Here is a 16,025-nt window from a genome sequence, read left to right as displayed (position 1 = left end):
TTGCCCACTCTTATTTTAAGCCCGTTACGCTTCCGTGTCCGAGCCGTCGGATTCTGTTACGCAGTGGCTTATTTTAGTTTTTGCCGAACCCGCTCCTATCGCAATTGCGCGTTTTTTGGTTGGAACAGCCTTCGAGACTGCCTTAAGCTGTTCCGCCACGAATACCTTGTGTTTCTCGAAGTCCTTCGTGCATAGTTGTTGAAATTCCGTTAACCTTTGGGTAACTAACGTCATCATTTCATGCATAAATATTTTCAAATTGTCTGGATCTGCGCTGCCGTTATCTACGTGTCCGTCTCCACGCAGTCTCCGACAATCCAAATCTCAAAAAACACGCAGAAAGGAAAATGCGGCGACGTAGATTGCCAGGCACGAAGGGGCGTGGGTTGCCCGTGGAGGTGTTGCAACAAATCTGGTCACCTGATCCCGGAATCTGCATCCACTGTAGCTTGAGGGCCGTTTTGTTGTTAGGAGGCTTTTTAGCTCGTCGTCTTCTCTTTGGGCTTCCACCAGTGCGTCGAACTCAACTCCTTCTGGACCGTCGACGACGTTTATATCGTTCCGCGACAGGGCGTCGGCAACGACGTTATCGCTCCCTTTTACGTGGCGGATGTCTGTCGTGAACTCACAGATGTATGCCAGTTGCCGAAGTTCACGGGCCGTATGCGTGCCGCCATGCGAACGCATACAGCGGAGAGCGGTCAGCGGCTTATGGTCGGTTAAAAGGAAGAACGACGCCTTCTAAGAAATGGCGGAATTTGCGTGTACTCGAGTAGACGGCCAGGAATTCGCGGTCGAAGGTGCTGTAGCGGCGCTCAGGAGGTCCCAGCTTGCTCGAGAAGAATGCAGTTGGTTGCCATGGGGGGGAGGGTGCCATCGCAACACGGCGCCGCGTGTGTCGTTCCAACAACGCGCCGATGGCTATGTCTCAGGCATCGACCATTAAACACTGGGCAATACCTGGCCGTGGGTAGGTCAGGAGAGCCGCATTTGCCGAGGCCTGCTTGCTTTGGTTGAAAACCATTTTCGCTTCTTCGCACCAAGGCAGGTCACTCGAAGATCCTTGCTTTGCCTTGAGCAGTCCGTGAAGCGGTTGTATGATATGGGCGCATTTAGGCACAAAGCGGCGGTAGAAGTTTAGCAATTCGAAAAATTCACGTACTTGGCGTTTCGTGGTTGGCAGGGCGAAATTTTGAATGGCCTGCACTTAATATGGGTGTGGCCGTACTCCCGAGCTCGAAATGATCATCATCATCATCAGCCTGGTTACGCCCACTGCAGGGCAAAGGCCTCTCCCATACTTCTCCAACAACCCCGGTCATGTACTAATTGTGGCATGCCGTCCCTGCAAACTTCTTAATCTCATCCGCCCACCTAACTTTCTACCGCCCCCTGCTACGCTTCCCTTCCCTTGGAGTCCAGTCTGTAACCCTTAATGACCATCGGTTATCTTCCCTCCTCATTACATGTCCTGCCCATGCCCATTTCTTTTTCTTGATTTCAACCAAGATGTCATTAACTCGCGTTTGTTCCCTCACCCAATCTGCTCTTTTCTTATCCCTTAACGTTACACCTATCATTCTTATTTCCATAGTTTGTCGCGTCGTCCTCAATTTGAGTAGAACCCTTTTCGTAAGCCTCCAGGTTTCTGCCCCGTAGGTGAGTACTGGTAAGACACAGCTATTATACACTTTTCTCTTGAGGGATAATGGTAACCTGCTGTTCATGATCTGAGAATGCCTGCCAAACGCACCCCAGCCCATTCTTATCCTTCTGATTATTTCCGTCTCATGATCCAGATCCGCCGCCACTACCTGCCCTAAGTTGATGTATTCCCTTACCACTTCCAGTGCCTCGCTACCTATTGTAAATTGCTGTGCTCTTCCGAGACTGTTAAACATTACTGTACTTTTCTGCAGATTAATTTTTAGACCCACTTTTCTGCTTTGCCTCTCCAGGTCAGTAAGCATGCATTGCAATTGGTCTCCTGAGTTACTAAGCGAGGCAATATCGTCAGCGAATCGTAAGTTACTAAGGTATTCTCCATTAACTTTTATCCCCAATTCTTCCCAATCCAGGTCTCTGAATACCTCCTGTAAGCAAGCTGTGAATAGCATTGGAGAAATCGTATCTCCCTGTCTGACGCAGTTCTTTATTGGGATTTTGTTGCATTCATTATGGAGGACTACGGTGGCTGTGGAGCCGCCATAGATATCTTTCAGTATTTTTACATACGGCTCATCTACACCCTGATTCCGCAATGCCTCCGTGACTGCTGAGGTTTCGACAGGATCAAACGCTTTCTCGTAATCAATGAAAGCTATATATAAGGGTTGGTTATATTCCGCACATTTCTCTATCACGTGATTGATAGTGTGAATATGGTCTATGGTTGAGTAGCCTTTACAGAATCCTGCCAGGTCCTTTGCTTGACAGAAGTCTAAGGTGTTCCTGATTCTATTTCGATTATCTTAGTAAATAGTTTGTAGGCCACGGACAGTAAGCTGATCGGTCTATAATTTTTCAAGTCTCACCGAGTTCACTCTTGACCGCGTTGACGATAACGCTGTGCTCAGATAGACGCCGAAAAATTATCCGCTGGTGCTCTTCATGCTCTTCTGGAGTGGTGCTCGCAATAAGCAAGTCGTCCATGTAGTTGTGACAAAAATTGAGGCCCCGTAGAACACCGTCAACATACCTTTGGAATATTTGACCCGCGTTGCGAAGGCCGAATGGCATGCGCTTGAACTCGAATCGACCAAAGGGTGTAGTGATTGCAGTCTTGGGGACGTCTTCCTGTGACACAGGTATCTGGTGGTATGTCGGCACGAGATAAATTTTTGCAAAACTTTTCGCCCCATGCAAACCTGCCCGTATGCCGTTAATATGTGGCACGCGGTACCTGTCGAGCCTTGTAACACTGTTCAGCGCTCGATTGTCTCTGCAGCGACGCCATTCACCCTATGATCGCTTAGGAACCATGTGAAGGGGAAATGCCCAAGGACTGGAAGAAGGTTGCATGATACCCACCTCCAACATATGGTCGAATTCCTGTCGTGCTACTACCAGTTTCTCAGGCGACAATCGAAGAGGTCGAGCGTGAGCCGACGGTCCAGTAGTAGTCATGTAGTAGTCATTTTACTGGGGATCCCACTTGGCGAGCGTGTGTCCGAAAATTCGCTCATTATGGAAGCGAAATTGATCAGCATAGGGCTGAGCGGCGTATGTCTTGAAGGCTTGCCTTTTACATCGCTTTGTTAAACTGGATCCTGTAACCACCAGTTACGCACGTCGACTAACAACCCGAAGTTGCGCAGAAAATCTCTTCCGAGAATGGCGACTTTCACGTCGGCTGCTGTGACAATCTATCGTAGCGTTCTCTGGAGGCCCAGACTAACGGTTAAGGAGCGGTTTTCATACGTGGCGATGGCCGTGTTGTTGACTGCTTTCAAAGGCGATGGATTAGGGCGCTTGCTGTCCGCGGGTGATGCTGGAAGTAGGCTGACTTCTGCGCCTTTGTCGACGAGGAAGCAGAAACCGCTGTTGCGGTACGTTAGAAAAAAGACGGACGAGCGACGTTCTTGAATGGCATAAACGCTGGTTGCCCTCAGCGGCTGCCCGGGGCGTTTCACGAGGGCTCGCAGGGTGGTACGCATTTGCGTGCAGCAATGCCGAACTTGCGCTGGTATCTACATAGTTTTTCGCGTTTCATAGGCGACTGCGGAGCACTCTGATTCGTTCACCGTGACGCGGTATAGAGCGCTACCACGGAATCCACGAGGCGCGATATTTCGTTATTGATCTCTCTAAGCTGCTCATGTCGACATGGTTTGCTTGTGACGGCCGCGACAGATGTGGGAGCTACCACCATGAGCTTGTCGGTTAGGTCGGCCAGCTTGGATAGATCGTTCTCATTTCAGGCAGTCATAACCATTCTGACGTTGGGGGGGATTTTCTGCTGAAATATTTCGTAGAGCAGCAGGCTGTCAAGACCATCCACTTTGCTGCCCAATAATTGCTACATATGACGCAGCAGCTGGCTCGGCGTTCTGTCGCCGCGGTTGGCATCACGGAGAGGCTGTTGTAGCCGTTGGCTTTCGGTCAGCGTGACCCTGCGAATGAGTGTTCGCTTCAATTCCTTATAAACGTTGTCTGCAAGAGGGGAAAGCAACAGGTCTCGAATTTCGCTGGCGGTTGATTGGGGTCAGACTGCTCACTACCTAATGGTATTTCGTGGAATCTGCTGTGATGCGCCATGCAGTTAATTGTGGTTCTACCGGAATGAATCACAATGTAGGCTCCGATGTCCAAAACAGAGTTCGACGTCGACGCCGAAGAGTGTCGGAATTTCGGTGCCTTGAGGTGTGGCCATAGCACTTGCTGCTCGTCCGGGTCACCAATGTTGCGGGGGACGCGAGCGCGGCTGGAAATCCGCAGATAGAAGAGAGTGATGTGTCCCTGAACAACAAGCAACAACTAAATTTATTTTTGTGCTCGTCCAGCCTTTAAGGCTCGGTTGCGTACCCTCACACCACTTCCCTTTTAGCCACACTCCACGATAAGATATTTACAAAGTGAAAAAGGGGGTCCGGCTGCTGCTGTGCGAACGTGAGGCCGCCACACCTTCTTCCGCAAGCGGGATAGCCGAAAGTGGATGGTGGAGGAGCCCGAATGGCGAGACTAGAAATGAAATAGACCTTAGACTCTGTGCTAACCCTGGCATCATACAAGATGTGGTCATGCTCGGCAAGGTGCGCTGCAGTGAGCATTGGATGGTAAGAACTCGGATTAGCCTGGACTTGAGGAGGGAACGGAAGAAATTTGTACATAAGAAACGGATCAATGAGTTAGCTGTAAGAGGGAAAATAGTGCGATTGCGGATCAAGCTAGAGAACAGGTATTCGGCTGGGTCAACACTAAGGAAGAGGTCCTTAGTGTTGACCCAATGAACGACAATCTTATTTGCATCACTAAGGAATGTGCAGTAGAAGTCGGTGGTAACTCTGTTAGACAGGATACCAGTGAGCTTTCGCAGGAGACGAAAGATCTGATCAAGAAACACCAATCTATGAAAGCCTCTAACCCTACAGGAAGAATAGAACTGGCAGAATTGTCCATGTTAATCAACAAGCGTAAGACAGCTGACATAAGGAAGTATAATATGGATAGAATTCAACAAGTTCTCAGGAACGGAGGAAGCCTAAGAGCCGTGAAGAAGAAACTAGGAATAGGCAAGAATAAGATGTATGCGGTAAGAGACAATGCCGGCAGTATAATTACTAATATGAATGAGATATTTCAAGTGGCTGAGGAGTTCTATAGAGATTTATAGAGTACCAGTGGCACCCACGACGGTAATGGAAGATAGAATAGTCTAGTGGAATTTGAAATCCCACAAGTAACGCCGGAAGAAGTAACGGAAGCTATGGGAGCTATGCAAAGGGGGAAGGCAACTGGGAAGGATCAGATAACAGCATATTTGTTGAAGGATGGTGGGCAGATTGTTCTAGAAAAACTGGCCACCCTGTATACGCAATGCCACATGACTTTGAGCGTACCGGAATCTTGGCAGAACCCAAACGAAATCCTAATCCATAAGAAAGGGGACGCGAAAAACTTCAAAAATTATAGACCGATCAGCTTACTGTCCGTTGCCTATAAAGTATTTTACGAAGGCAATCGCAAATACAATCAGGAACACCTTAGACTTCTGTCAACCAAAGCACAAGGCAGGATTCCGTAAAGGCTACTCAACAGTACACCATATTCACACTATCAGTCAGGTGATAGAGAAATCTGCGGAATATAATTAACCTTTCTATAGAGCTCTCATTGATTACGAGAAAGCGTTTGAGTCAGTCGAAACTTTAGCAGTCATAGAGGCATTACGGAATCAGCGTGTAGACGCGCCGTATATATAAATACTGAAAGATATCTATAACGGCTCCAGAGCCACTGTAGTCCTCCATAAAGAAAGCTACAAAATCCTAATCAAGAGGAGCGTCAGGCAGGGAGACGCGATCCCTGCAATACTATTCAAAGCGTGTATACAGGACGTATTCAGAGACCTGGATCGCGAAGAATTGGGGTTACGAGTTTATGGACAATACCTTAGTAACTTTCGATTTGCTGATGCAATTGCCTTACGTAGTAACTCAGGGTACCAATTGCAATGCATGCTCACTGACCTGGGGAGGCAAAGCTGAAGGGTGCGTCTAAAAATTAATTTGCAGAAGACTAAAGTAATGTTTAACAGTCTCGGAAGAGAACACCAATTTGCGATATGTAGCAAGGCACTGGAAGTGGTAAGAGAATACACCTACTTAGGGCAGGTAGTGACTGCGGATCCAGAACACGAGACTGAAATAATGAGGAAAATAAGAATGGGCTGGGGTGCCTTTGGCAGGCGTTCTTAGATCATGAACAGCAGCTTATCATTGTCCCTCAAGAGAAAAGTGTATATCAGCTATGTCTTACCAGTACTCACGTACGAGGCAAAAACTTGGAGGCTTACGAAAAGGGTTCTACTTAAGTTGAGAACGACGGAACGAGCTATACAAAGAAGTTTGATGGGTGTAACGTTACGGGATAAGAAAAGAGCAGATTGGGTGAGGCAACGAATGCGAGTTAATGATATCTTAGTTAAAATCAAGAAAAAGAAATGGAGGGGTGCATGGGCAGGACATGTATTGAGAAGGGAAGATAACCGATGGTCATTAAGGGTTACGGACTGGATTCCAAAGGAAGAGAAGCGTAGTAGGGGGCGGCAGAAAGTTAGGTGGGCGGATGAGATTACGATGATTGCAGGGACAACATGGCCACAATTAGTACATGACCGGGGTAGTTCGAGAGGTATGGGAGAGGCCTTCGCCCTGCAGTTGGCGTGACCAGGCTGATGATGATGATTATGATGATTGCGAAGGGTGGAACAGAAGGAAGTCGGAAAGGAAGGGATGGGGAGTTGGAATGCTCATCCATCAGGGAACCAAATGGAAAAGAGTAAAATGAAAATTTCCCGAGCATATTTCGTTATCAGGTACAATAGTGGAAAGAAAGACTCTGCTGGGCGTAACGTATTTGTGGACCGGAAATAATTGGATAGACAAGAATCACGAGTTAGTGGGATCCATATGTGCTGCATTAAGGGTTTCGGGAATGATGCCGAAAATATTCTATTAGGTGAGATATATTCCCACATACAGGACCTAGATGGGTATAATGGCTAATGGCTATATTGCTATAATGCACAAACCTATTCGCGTCGAACATGACATATGATCATATAGAGTAAGTACAAATATCACTAGCAATATTTTTGCTTTGAGAATAGGCGATAACATTCAAGACACGTATGGTTCCTCTCGCGCTATGTAACAGCTGGTTAGCCGCTGAAAAAACTGTACAGGAACCAGACACAAATGTGCGCGTGAGAACACAAATATAAAAATTGACCCTGCGAATATAGCAGGGCAGTGCTATACAGTGTATATAGTCAGTCGTAGTCCATCGAACTTCGAGGTACAACAGTTGAAACCGAATGTAGCGTCTATTACCCTACCTCAATCTGCGCAAAATTCTACTTAGCTTGCGTTTTTTTGTAAAGCACGAAGCACAGAAAATTTCTAACACTCGTTTTATGCGCTGTCATTGTTTTCTGAACTTGCCTATTTTATCTTTCAAAGCACTGTGTCAAAAACAACGTGTGACGAACGATTTATAGAACTGACTCTATCTAGGATAGTGTCTCTTTGATTTTTGTTATGCTTAAAAAAATAAAATAAGTGTTTCTGCCGACAGTGACTCACAACGAAGAACTTGATGCATCCATTTTATCTAAAGTGGGTATTTCATCGAGTTTCCCTTTTTTCTTCGGTGTGAAAGTCTCCTTGCCGCCAAGGACGTGCAATGAACGAGCAAGCACACTCGACCGCTGTGCCGCGCCGTTTTTGCATTTGAGAGGAGTGACTTTTCTGTTTAACGTGAATGCGTTGGTAGGCATGATGGCTGACCTATGAACAAGTCCGCTCCCGTAGGAAGCACATGCAGTAACTTTAACGCAGTCAGTGCATTCCTTCGTACTTTTCTCTGAGCGCGATTCTCTTCTCCACCTCGAGGCGCCTTCATCCTCCGGCGCACGCTTCCTTCACGGCTTCAAACATCGGGTCGCCGAGTTCACCGGTGAAACTTGTACGCTGGCGCGTGAAAGTGACATGATAATGGCACCAATTTTTTATTCTTCCTTGTTCCGCCAACAATTCTAGGCTAACTTGAAACCATTGTACTTCGCAAGGCGGAAGTATACAGCGGAATGACTGGTATTCGAAGAGGACGGAAGCTCTGAACCCCACTCATATTGCTACCTGATATTTTAAAATCATAGGTTTGTGACCAATATTAGACGAGACTGATTTGTATTGTGCAAAAGTAATTCTTGTGAGGTAACGATGCGGTCAAGAACTGCTAACAAATCGGATATGGTATAACTGGTATGCAAAGGAATTTAAATTGTAATTTGAGGATAATGCTGCAAGTAGGCTATAAAAAAGCATAAGAGAGCGCGAAATAACGTGCGAACAATTATAAAGAATAGTACACCTGAATGGCTAAAATACGATGCAGCGCAGCGCTGAACTGCCTGTAGGAAGCGACGGATACAATCCTGCAAGGATACGTCCAAACTGTCTAAGTATGCTTATGCTACATAATAATGGGCGCAAACCTTAATTCAGTAATGTCAGCCCTCTAATACAAGTAAAAAAAGGAACACCGATTACAGACTGCTATTTAAGATGCAGCAGCGGAGATTAAGCTGGCAAATTTTCAGCTCGCGCAGGATTCTACTACGCTCACGAAGAATCAACAAGAAGATATTCGCAATCTGAACGCATTTCTAAGGCTGCTGAATTCTAAGTAGTAGCGATGTAGTGAACCACAAAAGAAGAGGCCCAATTTGAAGAACCGTAAGAACCGCGGCACGTTGTGCACGTTTAGCGGCACAATAACAATTTTTAAACACTGTGTAGACATTGCATGAGCAATAAACCGAGCACAAAGGGCTCGGCCTTTGAAGGTGCAGCAATCTTACGATGATAAGCTGTCCTAAGGTTCCATGGCCAGTAATCTGATTTCGCTGGTAGGCAAGGGCACCAATCAACAGCGGAAATATACATGCATACAGCAGAGCATTCATTTTAGTGACGCTATGAGAGCGAAGGGTATCGATAAACCAGATATACCGGGGCGCAAGATGCTCTGTGTATGCCCTTATTAGCCGCGCGGGAGATAGCATGCTATATACTTAGTCGACTGGCTGCTACTTCATCATTTTGCTTACGTATATACGTCATCCAATACGTCAAGAGTGGCATTTGAAGAAGGTTCGAGTTTAAGGGACCTTGACCGTCCTGCCTGTCAGAAGACACTTACGTTCCTTTAGCGAAAGGAAACACCATGCAGAAATAAACACCCGGGGTACACATCACCGTTATGTGAGCATATACGTCGTTTATACAGCGTAGGGGACAACTCTTCGACACGTCAACGGTTTATCGTGTGACATTATTTCTCTCTTTTTTCTTTCTTTCTTTGTTGATATTGTCAGCGCTTTCTTTAGGGCCATTACAGGAGTGGAGAAAAAAAATAAAACAAGCAATGTCAACACATCTGATTCAGGCAGGGCGCACAATACATCTGAATACAGCGTACAAAAAAGAAAGTGCAGTGCATATGCACTGTAATAAAGCAGGCAGAAAAACCAATCAATATCCCTTGAGGCACGTAAAATAAGAACAACATACACAGATGATAACGGAATCATAAAATAGGATTATTCACAAAGTTAGATGATTAACGCACCGCGCTCTCGGAATAGATAACGGCATGCAAATTACTCAGAAAATTAATAAAGGAGGCAGACTGGACTACGAAATCTGGAAGCATGTTCCACTCTTTTATCGTTCTGGCAAAGAAGTTATATTTAAATGTGTCGTTACGGTTTACAAGAGGGGGAATCTACATGCTCTGGCGATGTCTAGAAGATTAATTAGCAGAAATTTCAAAATAGTTCATCCTAATATTTTTATTTCAATATGGATAGTAAGGAACAGGAACTTCAGCCTATCATACTTAGTCCTTGGTTCTAAATTGGAAAGATTTTCAAACTGACATAGTTTGAAGGGGAGTGAAGTTCACCATATTTGTTGAAGATGAATCGAGAAGCTAACCACTGAATCCTTCCCAGCTTATTACGGTTTTTCTGTGTGTAAGCATCGCAGACAGTTTTCGCGTACTCAATGATTTGTCTGACCAGTGTTCTATAGGCCAAGTTTCTAACTTCAGAGGTTGCTTTGTGTAAATTTTGCCTTAAGCTTCAAAGTGCATTATTCGCCTACTTTCTTACTTCCTATACATGTCTATTCCTGCTTAAGTCACTCCTAAATAAGAATCCCACCCGGGACGGTGTTCCCGGGTTCCATTCCCGGACCAGGACTCTGAGGCTTTTCTTTCGAGGAACCTGTGTGGCGTTTCCTTAGTAGGAACTGTTACGAACGGGTCGATGTCTGATTTTCCTTTTAATAATTACTTCTCCACCTTGCGGGTTTCCACAGAACTACTACGTCAAAGATGAGGCACAAATGTTCGTCTAGTAGTCTCTCTTCATAACGCGCTACTTTTCTATCCACGCTCCCTCACGCACATCCCCTGGAATCTGAACTCAGGAAAGACTAGCGTCTCTAGTAAAAGTCAAATGCTTTAGACAAGCTTCCCATGTCGGCTAGTGACACATTATCGAAGTTTAAACATGTAAATCTTGGACAAAGTGGGCTAGAGGCATAAAAGTCGCCACAACAATGAACACGCCGTTGGTAAGTAAAAAGTAACTAGACTCACCTCTTCAAGACACAGATTTTGAAATTGTTCTATAATTACAGTCAATTTTCTGCAACACAATTACAGCAAGTGCACTCGTTACTTTTATGGGCCTGTTTAAGTTCAATGGAAGTCAAAGGCTTCTTATGTGAACGTTATGAAGTTTACATAAAGGAGGCTTGTTAATGTCTGCGCATTTCGCAACAACCTGATTATTAACATGCATGTGATCTCCTGCTGGAAACCGTTTTGAAAACTTGCCCTGTTCTCTGGGTGCAGTGTTTCTCGTGTTGCTCCGATTTCACTTGAGATCTGCTAAACTAGTGAGAGTAAGATAATGAGCCTCTCGCTTCTAAAGTCACGTTTGTTCCGGCATAGTATTGCATTAACATTCATGCACGTTACAGGCACACTTCATTTAAAGAGAATTTGTGTATACGGGGCTGCAAGTTTTGCGAGCAGAATATATTCATCGTATTTTATAAGATTCGCAGTTACTGTTTCATTGTCTGCTTTGAGAGGAATAATAAAGTAAGAGTATCAGGGCAGGATACCAAGTAGCAGTTCATAAGCCGCTGAAGCAAATTGAACTTGCGTTCCCCTATATCAAATAGTCAGCGCTGTAGTAATTTCAGAAATTCAATGTATCTTTCCTGGAAAGTGAACAAGCAGCAAGAAAATGGAAGAAAAATAAAATTTTCAGGCATTGAAAAGCTTTTAAAAAATTATGGGGTTTTGCGTGCCAAAACCACTTTCTGATTATGAGGCACGCCGTAGTGGAGAACTCCGGAAATTTTGGCCATCTGGGGTTCTTTAACGTGCACCTCAATATGAGTAAACCGGTGTTTTCGCATTTCGCTCCCATCGAAATGCAGCCGCCATGGCCGGGATTTGATCCCGCGACTTCATGTTCAGCCGCCCGACACCATAGCCACTGAGCAACCACGGCGGGCTGAAAACCTGTTCATCCCCATCATGGAAGAGATGCGGCTGCAATTTAAATACGCTATGAACCCTTGAAATAAGGAGACACCTAAAGTAGACGCTAACTGTCCACACATTCAATAATTTAGTGGAATGCAATGGGAGTCCGGAAAAAGGCCATGCTGGATATGTTAGGGGACGTCAGCTTTACCATGCAATGTTCATGACATCAGAACAGCAAAAAGATGTCATGAGGTAATCTTAGGCTTTTTGTGGCTTCTTTGCTACATAATGTGAATAACAGTCTTGTTTGTTAATACTAAAAAAGAGTGGCTAACTATAAACCGATAAGTTATGATGATGCCTTTTTTATTCATATGCATAAAGAGGGAAGGGAGTTTCTGGTGCCGAAATACCGATAATATAATTTTTCATCAGGGGTAAATACATAGAGTGCACACATACAAGGTAGTTATTTCTAAGTTTTATGGAGTTTTAAATATAGTCTGTTGCAGATAACATAATTCCTTAACCGTCCTAGTCTATTTGCTCGTTTAAAAGTGTTGCGTTGTGTGTGGCCAACACCGCAAGCAGCCACAATATTGAACTATAATTGTAGTGCTTGAACTGGATTATTGAGAGAGTCAGAAATTACTTGCACGAGAAATTCCAACGGATATACAACTAATTACCAAAAATCCACGAAATATATTTTGCATTATTTAGTTTACGGCATATATTGGAATTTGCGAATTGTAGCTTGTGAGTTTGCATGGCGTAACCACTTGGAATGCCACAAAATATGTGCGGCATTACGGAGGCGGGAGTTTCTACACTTTCGTCTACACTGCCGCATTCGCAGTAAGGGCTATCTGTTTGGCCAATAATATAGAATACATAACGCAAGGCATAACTAGCCGTAGTGTGAAGTAAACGTGCGGTAAGCCGTTGTCTGCCAGCTTCTGCTTATCTCAGCCTCCAGTCTACGTTGCCCTCTCGCCTCGTCGCGTTGCTGCTTTCGCAGTTCGGCTTCTTTGGCTCGTTTGTGCCACTTTAGCTGGGGCTTCTCGCGCTCGTATAACGGGATCAGACTCGCACCAACGGCGTTTCGCTTCCACATTACGCTGCATTCTCTAAGTAGGGGAAAGCAGCACTCGTGGTCGAACGCCTTGCTTCCGCCGCTTCGCATGTCGAACCACGTTTCTCTCTTGGCGAGCATCATCGGCCTTAGCGTTATTCGAAGAGGGCCTATGCAATGCTTTAGTGATCGTTCGGATGCTTGTTTTGAGCTTGTTATTTATTGAAATGTAGGCTGTTCTGGTATGTACTAGTGGCTATTTCAATGAACGTATCAACTGTTCGCTTAACTGTGCTGAGCGGTTGTAGCCTCTGCTTTAAGGGGTTATCAGCCATTGCATTTTTTGCTTGCTTACGTGAGTATGAGCCATTGCTGATGACGACATATCTGTACCACTCGAGAAGACGTCGCGTTCTTAACGTATCAACTATTGCAACGAGCCACTTAAGGCTTTCGCCTTAATCTATGCAATAGAGGCCGATTACGATGTTTCATAAAGCGAGTATGCATAAATGTATCCCTTCATATCAGTTATTCACAATGACATTGCCAAGAGGACATCTGAGGGCTATTCTGTAAGTGTCCACCTAGCGGACATGTCCATGTCACCTGCTGCTGGTGTGTTGATGTGGTTAGGTGCGCCTGCCCCCTTCTGAAACGTACCCCAGCCCCACCAATCTGTACTCCAGCAGCAGACGAAACGTTACCACGGTGAACCTTCTTAAGAGTAGCACAACTGATAGTTTGGCCAGTTGGTACGAATTTATAGTAAAATATTTTGCGCACACAAATGACAAGGACACAGTGAAGCGCTCGTCTGTCCCCCTTCACAATTGTGCGCGCTAAATATTTTACTATGACTTCTTAGGAGTAGTTGAAGGCTTTGAAGAAATATAAGTACGCTGTTTGCACAATACCTACGTTCAAAACTTTCCCATAGTATCATTCAGTAACAATAAGCATAGCCGACTTCTAGGAGCGCATCGAGTCCTGTATTCACTTTCTGATATCCGAGGACGAGGTCATGAGCCCGCTCTTCCATCGACTCACTAACACTTTTATTTACCTTAACTTGGAACAAATACGTTGCGCATTGACGTGAAATTATGAAAACTGTTTAATTCTGTTATGGGGTTTTGCGTGCCAAAACCACTTTCTGATTATGAGGTCGCCGTAGTGGAGGACTCCAGATAATTCGACTACCCGGGGCTTTTTACCGTGCACCTATTCTGAGTACACTGGTGTTTTCGAATTTCGCCCCCATCTAAATGCGGCCACCGCAGCCGGGATTCGATCCCGAGACCTCGTGCTCAGCAGCCTAACACCATAACCACTGAGCAACCACGGCGGGTCTTATAAAAAATTTAGTGGTGTGTTGTAGGGCTAATCAAGCGGCCTGCTTCTTACATATAGCAATCCTGCTACACATAATGTATCATGATATTGCGAGGGCGAGCTTATGTATGCAAATTCCACTTATATTTAAAAAATGTAAATAGACGATGAATAGTGTCCCGCTAACTTTACGCAATCAGCAGCAAATCACATGACTGATATCATTATAAGGGCGAACAGTAACACTACATTTGACTCTTACAATTTATTAAAAACTCAAAGTGGGCATGGCAATCAATGAATCAATGAAACTGGGCCTTGCGCAAGGTTAAACACTGAGAGCAGTGCCCTGTCAAAAATCCTTCGGCTGTATTTAGTGTTTTCGTTTTGTGACGCGCTGAAAAGCAAGGAAGGCGTATGTCATCTCCTGTAATTTGTGGAAAACTGATCACGTGTTTGACTCTCTACCATAATCTACGGCTACGTCTAGCACTGCTTCAGAAAAGGTTGAAGTTCGCGATCTTATAAAAAACTTGCATACATCGCTGTTTCCCGGTAATTCCTTGCGTATCTCCGTATAAACGTTCTTTATCTTTCTGGAAATTCAGGACGCGAAACTTTAGATGCCATCTTCAAAGGCAGATGTCAGTTGCTGTCATGTAAATATTTTTGTATTCAATAAAAAAATATCATCTTAGGCTTCTTGCGGAAAAGGGCGTTTTGCACCTGCTGATACACCAGTGAGGGTCGGAATGCGTGACGTCTGCTAAACATCAACATTTGCGACTAAACCGAAGGTCAAAAAATAAATGACGGTGATGAAGACATTTAGAATATCAGCAAGTTTTCCTATCGCGCAGAATAGAGAAAGTGCGACGATGATGGATAAATATTTTTCAGGTGAAAGGAATAAGGATACCCAATTATCAAATTACGCTGATCATTTATTACAAATACTAATAATAATTTAGTACATGCTTCACCAAGATATACATTTATGTTAGCAAATATATGTCTAAAAACTGTTGTCATGCTGGAAACTGATTCCCACTGTATACGCTTCGCAAAATCAGCGGCTTTAATTGGTTACTTGCAATATGTGCCGTAAAGTAAATATTTGTGAGTTAATTAGTGAAAACGTTAAAATATTTGAAAAGCTGCTTCACTTTATCATTTAAATAATGAGCACATCTCTGAGTAATGCAACTCTAGGACTACAACAATGTTTTCACTTGTAAGGTCTACAACAAGAATTAGCCCGTCTGTATAGCAATATAAGATGTTAATAGACATCTTTTTTTTCTATCCTTGTGGGCGAGCTCAGTAATTAAATTCCTTCTCATAGGAATTCCTGGCAGAAGCTTCCTCAAACCGTCTTCATAGCCGTCCAGCTAGGCTTTGTACGAAGGGAGGCCAACTTAAGAATACAGTTTCATTTGGAAAAAGTGGGATACATTGACCATAGCGGCGGACAATTATCGGCTCGCTCGATCTCCCTCCCCCCTCCCCCCCCATCGTGTGCAAATACTCGTTTAAATGCCTTGTGATATGGGGTGGTACCCTTATTTTAGCTATCGTTGCTCACATTTTACCAATCTCTTCTTATACATGGCGTGCCATTTCTAAGTCGGCCGGACATTAAACAATCAAAACCGTGACCACCTGCTTTTCCGATACACCGCTCAACATTTAAAGGAACGCCACATGACGCTCTTGCTTGAACGTCACGCAACTCAGTGCAACAGGCCCGGTGCGATAATATGCCGTGCGAACACATAAATTGAGGCGCGAGCCACTAGCAGCGGACATGCCGCAGAAT

General features: G+C 44.7%; 1 protein-coding gene across 3 annotated transcripts in view; it reads right to left on the bottom strand.

The window, feature by feature from the left end:
* Positions 1–16,025, bottom strand: part of LOC142584940 (uncharacterized) — a 139,667-nt gene that overhangs the window by 73,386 nt on the left and 50,256 nt on the right. The window contains exon 2 of one of the 3 annotated variants that reach the window (XM_075695305.1): positions 10,891–10,939. The exons of the other annotated variants lie outside the window; for them this stretch is intronic. The gene's annotated coding sequence lies outside the window, so the exon portion shown is untranslated. The remainder of the gene's footprint in view (positions 1–10,890; positions 10,940–16,025) is intronic. 3 annotated transcript variants of the gene reach the window in all.

This window comes from Dermacentor variabilis, chromosome 6 (genome assembly GCF_050947875.1).
Source record: "Dermacentor variabilis isolate Ectoservices chromosome 6, ASM5094787v1, whole genome shotgun sequence".
NCBI classification, from domain to species: Eukaryota; Metazoa; Arthropoda; class Arachnida; order Ixodida; family Ixodidae; genus Dermacentor; species Dermacentor variabilis.
The sequence above is the reverse complement of the archived record's forward strand: the minus strand, read 5'-3'. Positions and strand labels throughout refer to the sequence as shown.